The following is a 13,634-nucleotide window of genomic DNA, read 5'->3' as shown; positions in this document are numbered from 1 at the left end:
TTAATTGTAAGTTGAAAATTTGTTTAAAAAAGGTAGATACAAGAAAAAAAACTGAGAGCTTATTAACCTTTAAATAGTGATTTCCCATATGTACTTTTGAGATTTAATGTTATTTAAAGGGACAGTTTACACCTTAGTCATCTTAAAGTCTTACCTTAGATTAAGCTGCAAATAGGCTTATGCACCTGTTTATATATCATGTAGCAGGAAAGGTAAAAACACACATGAAAATGTCCACAGCACAATCAGTATAAAAAAATGCCTTTTATTGACAAAAATGAGCAACGTTTCGTGACTGCTGTCACTTAATCATGCTATACAAATTATACTAAGAGGTGCTACTTTTAAACTGTTTGGCTTGGCGCCAATAACTTCTATCCTTTAGCGCCACCTGCTGTACAAAGTATATAACTAACAATCACAACATTTTCTTAACACAATTCATTATACAAAATATTTTAAAAACATGATTTTTTTATATACCATTTTTAACAGCCTACTAACATTACAATTTCATCTGTCACCTAACCACTAGCCCTGCACCTAGTACTACAATTAGAATAATATATCTATACAGTATACACTACCACAGTTACCTTCTAACCAAAATACTGACCATTCAAAGTCCCTATTCATGCCATTTGGGACCAACGTCCCCAATTTATAAATCCAGTACATTTCTTTTTGTTTAAGTAATTTCTCCTGGTCCCCTCCCTTTCTTTGAGGGCCCACATGATCAATGACTTGCCACCTGAGTTGGCTAATACTATGGCCTTTTTCAAAAAAATGGTGGGATACCGGTGCCTCCCTGTCCCCACATCTAATATTGGAGCGATGCTGACTAAGCCTATCCTTCACTTTTCTTACCGTCTCTCCACTATAGATGAGGAAACATGGGCATTTAATTAAATAGACTGCATAAGTTGTATCACAAGTAAAAACATTTCTAATAGTCAGTTTTTTTCCACTTCTAGGGTGGAAAAACTCCTTATTATTGAATTACAACTGATGCATCCCAGACAGGGATAGCACCCTAAATTCTTTTTGCTTAAATAACCTTGCTGCCATTGTTTAGATGGTCCTATATCCGACTTCACAAAATAGTCCCTTACGTTTTTAACCCTTTTATAGGCTATAATAGGTTTCTCTCTAAATTCCATTATTTGGCTGTTACATCTCTGCAATATATGCCAATGTTTATTAATGATTTTGGCTATTTGACTACCATGTGTACTATATTGTGATGCATAAATCATTCTCTTGTTATTGTCTTTATCTTTATTTCTGGCCACTAAATTTTGACTACATTTATCTAAGACACTTTGGGGATAACCTCTATTACGAAACTTTTCTTGCATTTCTTTAGATCTCTTATCATAATTTTCAGGTTCTGTGACTATACGTTGAACCCTCATTAATTGACTTTTAGGGAGTGAATCCACTAAATGTCGTGAGTGGAAACTATGGTACTGTAACAATGTATTCCTATCGGTTTCCTTGGAGTATAGAGCAAACTCTAATACAGAGCCTTTTTGTGTCCAAAAACATAATGCTTTCTTCACTATAATTTAATGTAAACTCCAAATCTCTTACCATAGAATTTAGGTCAGCAACAAATTTAACCAAGGAGTCCACGGTGCCCCACCATACGCCAAATATATCATCTATGAAGCGCCACCAGGCCCCTCCATAGTCTTTAAATAGTTCATTTACATAAACTATTTTTTCTTCTACCATACTCATGAATAAATTGGCGTATGATGGGGCCACGTTGGACCCCATGGCTGTCCCTCTTATCTGAATGAACCAATCATCCTGAAACATAAAGTGATTCCAGTATAGAATAAGCCTTAACAATTCTTCCATAAATGTACATTGTTGTTGAGTGTATCCTCTATCTACATGCAAAACTTTCTTGATATACCTGTCTCATGTTTTATACACGTATAGAGGCTCTTAACATCTAAAGTATACATCAAAAACTTGGTAGATACAATTCTTTTACTTTTTTAAAAAAAAAAATACTTTAATGTATGAACTGCACTTCATAACCTCAGGCTGCAACAATCTATCAATAAAAATAGATACATTAGAGAAGGCTGAGTCTACACTGGAAATAATTGGCCTGCCTGGAGGAGCAGCAAGATTTTTATGAATTTTCGGTATGGCATAAAAAACAGGTTTCCTTGGGGCCTTATTATACAAATAATCTTTTAGTTTTGTGTCTATCACGCCAATCTTAGCTGCTCTCTCCAGGCAGGCCAATAATTCTTTCTGTATTCTATATACCGGATTTTGTGTCAATTTTTTATACGTCTCAGGGTCACTCAGTTGTTGTTTAATCTCTCCTATGTAGTACTTTTTATCTAAAATAACTGGTGCTCCCCCCTTGTCGGTTCCTTTCAGAATCAAACTATCCAATTTATTTTTAAATGTATGTATGGCTTTCTTTTCTGCCTTACTCATATTACTTTTTACCAATATACCATCTTTAGTGCTGCTGTAATTTACTTACATCTAAATTAACAAGTTGTACAAATGTGTTAATGCTATCATTGCAAATTACTGGTTTATAGTTACTCTTTTTCCATAGACCCAGATTTCTCAAAGTCCATTCCCCAGAGTCTTTATGCGGGGCGTTGTAATTACCAGCCTCACCACCGAATTGTACCTTTAATTTGATGTTTCTGTAGAACCTGTTCAGGTCTTTATTGATTTAAAAAAGTCAGTCTGCTTACTCGGGCAAAAGGACAGTCCTCTGTTCAGTGGCGCAAGTTCGCCGTCATCTAATGCAACATGGGAAATGTTGACTAGTGTCGGTTCCTCTGATATCCTCTGCCCCTCCGATTGGATTTCCTGACCGGCATTTTTCTTGCTGTGTTTTCTTCCTGCTCTCCGCTTGTTTCGTCTCCACTCGTACTCGTGGAGCTTGACGTCACATCCGTTGTCTCTCCTTCCGGATCACGTGAGCCTCTCTTGTGCTGCTGGTTGGTTCCTCGTCTACCTTTGGTCTGTTTACCCCGGTTGCCATGGGGACTCTGTCGCCATCTGTAAACCCAGCCTTGTGAGTAATCCTGCTCGTCTCTAATAAACTTGGTCCGCTTTCTTTCTTTTAACTCCTTCTGCAGGCGATCCATCTTTTCATCTGTTTGTTGTATCAGACTGTTGAAATCCTCCACAGATATCTGACTTGATAATTATTCCTTAATGGTTGCTAATTCCACATCTTGCTTAGCAATTTCTTTTGTAAGGGATTCTACCGTGTGCACTATGAGGTCGAAAGAGCACTTGTTAACTATTGCCTCAAACTTATCGCAATATTCTTTATTATTTTTCAACAAAGTGAGGCAAGTGCTCAGCCTTAATCCTCTTGGGATCCTCTTTACATGGTAATATTCCGCAAGTGTCGTTACATGCAGGTCCCAGGCAGTATTTTTGTATCTCAATTTCTCATATTGTTTAGTGAGCCCATCAATTGGGTTAGCTCTTAGGAAGTCCCTGGATCCCCTAGTCAGGGTAGTAATATGGACAGCATCTACCTCTGAGCCCACGCCATTTAGTGGATTCACTCCCTAAAAGTCAATTAATGAGGGTTCAACGTATAGTCACAGAACCTGAAAATTATGATGAGATCTAAAGAAATGCAAGAAAAGTTTTGTAATAGAGGTTATCCCCAAAGTGTCTTAGATAAATGTAGTCAAAATTTAGTAGCCCGAAATAAAGAAAAAGACAATAACAAGAGAATGATTTTTTCATCACAATATAGTACACATGGTAGTCAAATAGTCAAAATCATTAATAAACATTGGCATATATTGCAGAGATGTAACAGCCAACTAATGGAATTTAGAGAGAAACCCATTATAGCCTATAAAAGGGTTAAAAACATAAGGGACTATTTTGTGAAGTCTGATATAGGACCATCTAAACAATGGCAGCAAGGTTATTTAAGCAAAAAGAATTTAGGGTGTTATCCCTGTCTGGGATGCATCAGTTGTAATTCAATAATAAGGGGTAAAGAGTTTTTCCACCCTAGGAGTGGAAAAAAACTGACTATTAGAATTTTTTTTACTTGTGATACAACTTATGCAGTCTATTTAAATATATGCCCATGTCCCCTCATCTATATTGGAGAGACTGTAAGAATGTGAAGGACAGTGAAAAGTGAAGGACAGACTCAGTCAGCATCGCTCCAATATTAGATGTGGGGACAGGGAGGCACCGGTATCCCACCATTATTTTGAAAAAGGCCATAGTATTAGCCAACTCAGGTGGCAAGTCATTGATCATGTGGGCCCTCAAAGAAAGGGTGGGGACCGGGAGAAATTACTTAAACAAAAAGAAATGTACTGGATTTATAAATTGGGGACGTTGGTCCCAAATGGCATGAATAGGGACTTTGAATGGTCAGTATTTTGGTTAGAAGGTAACTAAGGTAGTGTATACTGTATAGAGAAATTATTCTAATTGTAGTACTAGGTGCAGGGCTAGTGGTTAGGTGACAGATGAAATTGTAATGTTAGTAGGCTGTTAAAAATAGTATATAAAAAAATCATGTTTTGAAAATATTTTGTATAATGAATTGTGTTAAGAAAATGTAGTGATTGTTAGTTATATACTTTGTACAGCAGGTGGCGCTAAAGGATAGAAGTTATTGGCGCCAAGCCAAACAGTTTAAAAGTAGCACCTCTTAGTATAATGTGTATAGCATGATTAAGTGACAGCAGTCACGAAACGTTGCTCATTTTTGTCAATAAAAGGCATTTTTTTATACAAGTTGTGCTGTGGACATTTTCATGTGTGCATATACTGAGTGGAATTGGCAGATTTCCATGGTCTTCACGAGCACAATGTCTATCTGACAGCTGTTTCACACTTCATTTGGAGGAAAGGTAAAAAGGTATTTTAAAATGAATAAACACAAAAACTCAATCCATGGATTGATGGTAATGTACGCCTATGTAGCACTCACTTTCCTAATAAGAGGGGCTGTGTTAGAACAATGATTTTTTAACGTATACATAGTGGAGTGAGGTGCTAAAATTGTTTGAAATATAACCTTTATCAGGAAATTTAAAATAAAAAATCCACAAACAGAAACACATTGAAAACACAGGGAGGGAAGGGGTTGGATTATCGTGCACTTGGCAACCTTGAATTCAAAATTCTCTAAGGTGGTGTATCTCATACCTAGGATGTAGATATTAATCCATAGTATGGATAAATACCACCTAATGGTTCTCTTGTGTTAATAGTATCTTTATGTCAATATATCTCCTTTGTAGGATTAGAATATCTAGAGATATTAACCTAGATTAACATTTATTGTGAGAGTATACCTTTAAGGGACGGAGTGAGGTACAACTACCTCTAATATGCTTAGGAGAATTCCAGCCAGTGGTTCTATAGTGGTTACTATTAAATTAGATTTAATTATAAATTATCGCTCTATGGTAGTTACCAACTCCTCTTACAAATACGATTCTAAATCTATATTCGTGCCTGGATTCTATTAAATCCTTGTATGCCTTTGAATTTAATAAGCTTATAGCTAATAGTAAATGACGTACTTTCTGCACTTCTGTTACAGATTGTATAAGTGCAATTTTATTACAACAAGGATCATATACTTAAGTAATGTTCTAATGAAATATCGTATAGATTGCTTATGTTTCCAACTTATTAACGTGCTATTCCCCATACAAGTGGGCCGTTAGATTGAAGTGTTCTGTGACACAGTGTAAAGTATTTGTATTTTCATTTCACTAACACGTTATCATCAGTTACATAAAAGTAATTAGATTGCTTCATCTATACAAATAGATTCCCTCTTGTAACTTCTCTCCTTGTCGGGTATTCTTGGAATTGTTATAAATGTCTTTGTTAGTAATAAAATAATTGCAAATTGCTTATGATTACAATGTGTTTATCTTGACTCCTTAGAGTTGCTTATATTAAGATTTCATGAATTTCATCGGCTCATAGGATTTATAGTTGTCTTAACACACTATTATGACACACTGTTCTGGCAGTATATTTTCATCAATTCCCTTCTATGTATACTTATGGCTAATTAGTAGATTAGTGTGATCTTTAGATTCTAAAGTGTAGTCGTGAAAGGAATACTACCTTTAACGTTAGTAAATTAGTAACCTTCTCACATATAATATCTAATACTAGTCACACTATCACCGAGATTACGAGTTTTGCGGTAACAGGGGTGCGTTGCTAACGAGCCTTTTTTTTCACCACTCCCTTAAGACAACGCTGGTATTACGTTTTTTTTTAAACCTGGCGTTAGTTGCAAAAAGGTGAGCGTAGAGCAAAATTTAGCTCCACATCTCACCTCAATACCAGCGTTGCTTACGGTAGCGGTGAGCTGGCTAAACGTGCTCGTGCACGATTTCCCCATAGGAAACAATGGGGCAGATTCAGCTGGAAAAAAACCTAACACCTGCAAAAAAGCAGCGTTCAGCTTCTAACGCAGCCCCATTGATTCCTATGGGGAAATAAAATGTATGTCTACACCTAACACCCTAACATGAACCCCAAGTCTAAACACCCCTAATATTACACTTTAATGTAATCTGCCGCCCCCGACATCGCCGACACCTGCATTATATTATTAACCCCTAATCTGCCGCTCCGGACACCGCCGCCACCTAAATTATACTTATGAACCCCTAGTCTGCTAACCCCAACATCGCCGCCACCTACATTATATTTATTAACCCCTAATCTGCCCCCCCAACGTTGCCGCAATTTAACTACACTTATTAACCCCTAATCTGACGCCCCTATTGTCGCCGCTACTATATTAAATTTATTAACCCCTAAACCTAAGTCTAAACCTAAGTCTAACACCCCCCTAACTTAAATATGATTTAAAGAAATCAAAATAAAATAACTACAATTAAATAAATTATTCCTATTTAAAACTAAATACTTACCTATAAAATAAACCATAAGATAGCTACAATATAACTAATAGTTACATTTGTATCTATTTTAGGGTTTATATTTATTTTACAGGCAACTTTGTATTTATTTTAACTAGGTAGAATAGTTATTAAATAGTTATTAACTATTTAATAACTTCCTAGTTAAAATAAAGACAAATTTACCTGTAAAATAAATCCTTACCTAAGTTACATTTACACCTAACTAATTACAGAAAATAAAAAAATTATTACAAGAATTTTAAACTAATTACACCTAATCTAATCCACCTAATAAAATAAAAAAGCCCCCCGAAAATAATAAAAATCCCTACCCTATACTAAATTACAAAGAGCCCTTAAAGGGCCTTTTGCGGGGCATTGCCCCAAAGTAATCAGCTCTTTTACCTGTAAGAAAAAAATACAATACTCCCCCAACATTAAAACCCACCACCCACACACCCAACCCTACTCTAAAACCCACCCAATCCTCCCTTAATAAAACTTAACACTACCCCCTTGAAGATCACCCTACCTTGAGACGTCTTCACCCAGCCGGGCACAAGTGGTCCTCCAGAGGGGCAGAAGTCTTCATCCGATCCGGCCAGAAGAGGACCTCCAGACGGGCAGAAATCTTCATCCAGGCGGCATCTTCTATCCTTATCCATCTGGAGCAGGTGCCGACGCGGAGCATCCTCTTCTTCCGACGACTCCCGACGAATGAAGGTTCCTTTAAATGACGTCATCCAAGATGGTGTCCCTTGAATTTCGATTGGCTGATAGGATTCTATCAGCCAATCGGAAATAAGGTAGAAAAAATCCTATTGGCTGATGCAATCAGCCAATAGAATTGAGCTCGCATTCTATTGGCTGATTGGAACAGCCAATAGAATGCAAGCTCAATCCTATTGGCTGATCCAATCAGCCAATAGGATTGAACTTCAATCCTATTGGCTGATCTAATCAGCCAATAGGATTTTTTCTACCTTAATTCCAATTGGCTGATAGAATCCTATCAGCCAATCGGAATTCAAGGGACGCCATCTTGGATGATGTCATTTAAAGGAACCTTCATTCGCCAGGAGTCGTCGCAAGAAGAGGATGCACAGCGTCGGCTGGCTTCAAGATGGACCCACTCCGCTCCAGATGGAGGAAGATAGAAGATGCCGCCTTGATGAAAACTTCTGCTCGTCTGGAGGTTCTCTTCTGGCCGGATCGGATGAAGACTTCTGCCCCTCTGGAGGACCACTTGTGCCCGGCTGGGTGAAGACAGCTCAAGGTAGGGTGATCTTCAAGGGGGTAGTGTTAGTTTTTATTAAGGGGGGATTGAGTGGGTTTTAGAGTAGGGTTGGGTGTGTGGGTGGTGGGTTTTAATGTTGGGGGGGTATTGTATTTTTTTCTTACAGGTAAAAGAGCTGATTACTTTGGGGCAATGCACCGCAAAAGACCCTTTTAAGGGCTATTTGTAATTCAGTATAGGGTAGGGAATTTTATTATTTTGGGGGGCTTTTTTATTTTATTAGGGGGATTAGATTAGGTGTAATTAGTTTAAAATTTTTGTAATTATTTTTTTATTTTCTGTAATTTAGTGGGGGGGGTTTCGCACCCCTTTGGCCGCAGAACTCTAAATCTAGGCGTTAGGGTTTATTTTATATGTAAGTATTTAGTTTTAAATAGGAATAATTTATTTAACTGTAGTAATTTTATTTAATTTTATTTAAATTATATTTAAGTTAGGGGGGGTTAGACTTAGGTTTAGACTTAGGTTTAGGGGTTAATCAATTTAATGTAGTAGCGGCGACATTGGGGGCAGCAGATTAGGGGTTAATAAATGTAGGTAAGTGTCGGCGATGTTAGGGACAGCAGATTAACGGTTAATAAAATTTAACTAGTGTTTGCGAGGCGGGAGTGCAGCGGTGTAGGGGTTAATATATTTGTGGCTGCGATGTCCGGTCGGCAGATTAGGGGTTAAAAACTTTAGTTAACTGTTTGCGATGTGGGGGGGGGGGGCTCAGTTTAGGGGTTACTAGGTAGTTTATGGGTGTTAGTGTACTTTTTAGCACTTTAGTTAAGAGTTTTATGTTACGGCGTTAGCCCATAAAACTCTTAACTACTGACTTTTAAATGCGGTAGGAGACTTGACAGGAGAGGGTCTACCGCTCACTTCTTCCAAGACTCGTAATACCGGCGTTAGGCAAGTCCCATTAAAAAGATAGGATACGCAATTTACGTAAGGGGATTTTCGGTAAGCTCGAGCCGCAGAAGAAAAGTGAGCGGTAGACCCTCTCCTGCCAGACTCGTAATACCAGCGGGCGTTAAAAAGCAGCGTTGGGACCTCTCAACGCTGCTTTTTAACCCTAACGCAAGACTCGTAATCTAGCCGTATGTTTGTTATAAATATTTCTAGGTAGACCAATCTACATATTATAAATTACTGTTAGTTACTAAAGCACATTTGAGATTGCTGTTGTCTGGTTTGCCTATCTGTGCTTACATTATATTATTCAGCAGTTTTGAACGGGATTATGTTTTAACATCCGTTAAATATATTATGATATTATTAAACATGTAGAGCTAAAAGAATAGTAATAGGGGGCGCCCTTAATAAGTGTAAAGGTATTTTGAATGATAATAACAGTGACAAAAAATTGATTACAATAATATGTCAATATACACAATGGTGATGTTATATCAATAAGAACAGTATATATAATTAATTAGAAAATAGCATATTTTCTACAAATAAAAAACTAAAAAATATATAAAAATTAATAAATAATTATTAATAAAGAACAAAAAGTTTTAAAGTGAACTGTAGATGGTTTCAATGTGGATAGATGAATAGGCACAATCAGGCAGCTGTCTGTAGAGGATCAAGGCCACGACCCAGAGTCAGTAATCTGTAGAAAAGGAAAGACAGAAGCGCCACATGGCCCAATATTGTAGAAAATATTTGGAATTATAAGGATGTGATGGTTGCACTCACATGAGATATGACATCCCTAGTGGTGTAGATGAAACAATCTGGGGTCAAAAACAGTCACCCAGAAGACTGACCTCCGGTGGGTATATAGTGATCTGTGGGAGACAATACAAAGCACAAGAGAGTGCCTATATGGCCTAGTATTGCTGATGCAAATAGATTATAATATGAAATATGAAATGCACTCACATTTGGTGGAACACCTCCCTTGGTGCTATAGGAGCAAACTGGGATCAATCTGGTCACCCAGTAGACTTAATCGCTGGCATCCAGGAACTCTCAATGGTCCAAAGGAAGATTTTGGGGTGTAGATGGTATAGCAAAAACAGGCAGCAAGTGGTAAGTAAAATATCTTACTTTATTTAAAAGGTTAAAAATTGTAGCAACGCGTATCTCAGCCACCAGTGGCTGTTTCATCAGGCTTAATCTTCCTTTGGACCATTGAGGTACTGGATGCCAGTGATTAAGTTTACTGGGTGACCAGATTGATCCCTGTTTGCTCCTATAGCACCAAGGGAGGTGCTCCACCAAATGTGAGTGCATTTCATATATCATATTATAATCCATTTGATATATTAACAAACATAGGCCTAGATTTGGAGTTCGGCGGTAAAAGGGCTGTTAACGCTCCGCGGGCTTTTTTCTGGCCGCACCATAAATTTAACTCTGGTATCGAGAGTTAAAACAAATGCTGCGTTAGGCTCCAAAAAAGGAGCGTAGAGCATTTTTACCGCAAAAGCAACTCTCGATACCAGAGTTGCTTACGGACGCGGCCGGCCTCAAAAACGTGCTCGTGCACGATTCTCCCATAGGAAACAATGGGACTGTTTGAGCTGAAAAAAAACCTAACACCTGCAAAAAAGCAGCGTTCAGCTCCTAACGCAGCCCCATTGATTCCTATGGGGAAACACTTCCTACGTCTGCACCTAACACCCTAACATGTACCCCGAGTCTAAACACCCCTAATCTTACACTTATTAACCCCTAATCTGCCGCCCCCGCTATCGCTGACCCCTGCATATTTTTTTTAACCCCTAATCTGCCGCTCCGTAAAACGCCGCCACCTACGTTATCCCTATGTACCCCTAATCTGCTGCCCTAACATCGCCGACCCCTATGTTATATTTATTAACCCCTAATCTGCCCCCCACAACGTCGCCGACACCTACCTACACTTATTAACCCCTAATCTGCCGAGCGGACCTGAGCGCTACTATAATAAAGTTATTAACCCCTAATCCGCCTCACTAACCCTATCATAAATAGTATTAACCCCTAATCTGCCCTCCCTAACATCGCCAACACCTACCTTCAATTATTAACCCCTAAACTTCCGATCGGAGCTCACCGCTATTCTAATAAATGTATTAACCCCTAAAGCTAAGTCTAACCCTAACACTAACACCCCCCTAAGTTAAATATAATTTACATCTAACGAAATTAATTAACTCTTATTAAATAACTTATTCCTATTTAAAGCTAAATACTTACCTGTAAAATAAATCCTAATATAGCTACAATATAAATTATAATTATATTATAGCTATTTTAGGATTAATATTTATTTTACAGGCAACTTTGTAATTATTTTAACCAGGTACAATAGCTATTAAATAGTTATTAACTATTTAATAGTTACCTAGTTAAAATAATAACAAATTTACCTGTAAAATAAATCCTAACCTAAGTTATAATTAAACCTAACACTACCCTATCAATAAAATAATTAAATAAACTACCTACAATTACCTACAATTAACCTAACACTACACTATCAATAAATAAATTAAACACAATTGCTACAAATAAATACAATTAAATAAACTAGCTAAAGTACAAAAAATAAAAAAGAACTAAGTTACAGAAAATAAAAAAATATTTACAAACATAAGAAAAATATTACAACAATTTTAAACTAATTACACCTACTCTAAGCCCCCTAATAAAATAACAAAGCCCCCCAAAATAAAAAATTCCCTACCCTATTCTAAATTAAAAAAGTTACAAGCTCTTTTACCTTACCAGCCCTGAACAGGGCCCTTTGCGGGGCATGCCCCAAGAATTTCAGCTCTTTTGCCTGTAAAAGAATAAATACAATACCCCCCCCCCCCAACATTACAACCCACCACCCACATACCCCTAATCTAACCCAAACCCCCCTTAAATAAACCTAACACTAAGCCCCTGAAGATCTTCCTACCTTGTCTTCACCATCCAGGTATCACCGATCCGTCCTGGCTCCAAGATCTTCATCCAACCCAAGCGGGGGTTGGCGATCCATAATCCGGTGCTCCAAAGTCTTCCTCCTATCCGGCAAGAAGAGGACATCCGGACCGGCAAACATCTTCTCCAAGCGGCATCTTCGATCTTCTTCCATCCGGTGCGGAGCGGGTCCATCTTGAAGCAGGCGACGCGGATCCATCCTCTTCTTCCGATGTCTACCGACTAATGACGGTTCCTTTAAGGGACGTCATCCAAGATGGCGTCCCTCGAATTCCGATTGGCTGATAGGATTCTATCAGCCAATCGGAATTAAGGTAGGAATTTTCTGATTGGCTGATGGAATCAGCCAATCAGAATCAAGTTCAATCCGATTGGCCGATCCCATCAGCCAATCAGATTGAGCTCGCATTCTATTGGCTGATCGGAACAGCCAATAGAATGCGAGCTCAATCTGATTGGCTGATTGGATCAGCCAATCGGATTGAACTTGATTCTGATTGGCTGATTCCATCAGCCAATCAGAAAATTCCTACCTTAATTCCGATTGGCTGATAGAATCCTATCAGCCAATCGGAATTCGAGGGACGCCATCTTGGATGACGTCCCTTAAAGGAACCGTCATTAGTCGGGAGACATCGGAAGAAGAGGATGGATCCGCGTCGCCTGCTTCAAGATGGACCCGCTCCGCACCGGATGGAAGAAGATCGAAGATGCCGCTTGGAGAAGATGTTTGCCGGTCCGGATGTCCTCTTCTTGCCGGATAGGAGGAAGACTTTGGAGCCTCTTCTGGACCGGATTATGGATCGCCAACCCCCGCTTGGGTTGGATGAAGATCTTGGAGCCAGGACGGATCGGTGATACCTGGATGGTGAAGACAAGGTAGGAAGATCTTCAGGGGCTTAGTGTTAGGTTTATTTAAGGGGGGTTTGGGTTAGATTAGGGGTATGTGGGTGGTGGGTTGTAATGTTGGGGGGGGGGGTATTGTATTTATTCTTTTACAGGCAAAAGAGCTGAAATTCTTGGGGCATGCCCCGCAAAGGGCCCTGTTCAGGGCTGGTAAGGTAAAAGAGCTTGTAACTTTTTTAATTTAGAATAGGGTAGGGAATTTTTTATTTTGGGGGGCTTTGTTATTTTATTAGGGGGCTTAGAGTAGGTGTAATTAGTTTAAAATTGTTGTAATATTTTTCTTATGTTTGTAAATATTTTTTTATTTTCTGTAACTTAGTTCTTTTTTATTTTTTGTACTTTAGCTAGTTTATTTAATTGTATTTATTTGTAGCAATTGTGTTTAATTAATGTATTGATAGTGTAGTGTTAGGTTAATTGTAGGTAATTGTAGGTAGTTTATTTAATAATTTTATTGATAGGGTAGTGTTAGGTTTAATTATAACTTAGGTTAGGATTTATTTTACAGGTAAATTTGTTATTATTTTAACTAGGTAACTATTAAATAGTTAATAACTATTTAATAGCTATTGTACCTGGTTAAA

General features: G+C 38.1%; 1 protein-coding gene across 1 annotated transcript in view; it reads right to left on the bottom strand.

The window, feature by feature from the left end:
- UBXN2B (UBX domain protein 2B) overlaps positions 1-13,634 on the bottom strand; it is a 153,342-nt gene that overhangs the window by 126,184 nt on the left and 13,524 nt on the right. The window lies entirely within an intron of this gene.

Source organism: Bombina bombina, chromosome 5 (genome assembly GCF_027579735.1).
Source record: "Bombina bombina isolate aBomBom1 chromosome 5, aBomBom1.pri, whole genome shotgun sequence".
Classification (NCBI taxonomy): Eukaryota; Metazoa; Chordata; class Amphibia; order Anura; family Bombinatoridae; genus Bombina; species Bombina bombina.
Note: the sequence above shows the minus strand (reverse complement) of the source record. Positions and strands in the feature narration are given on the sequence as shown.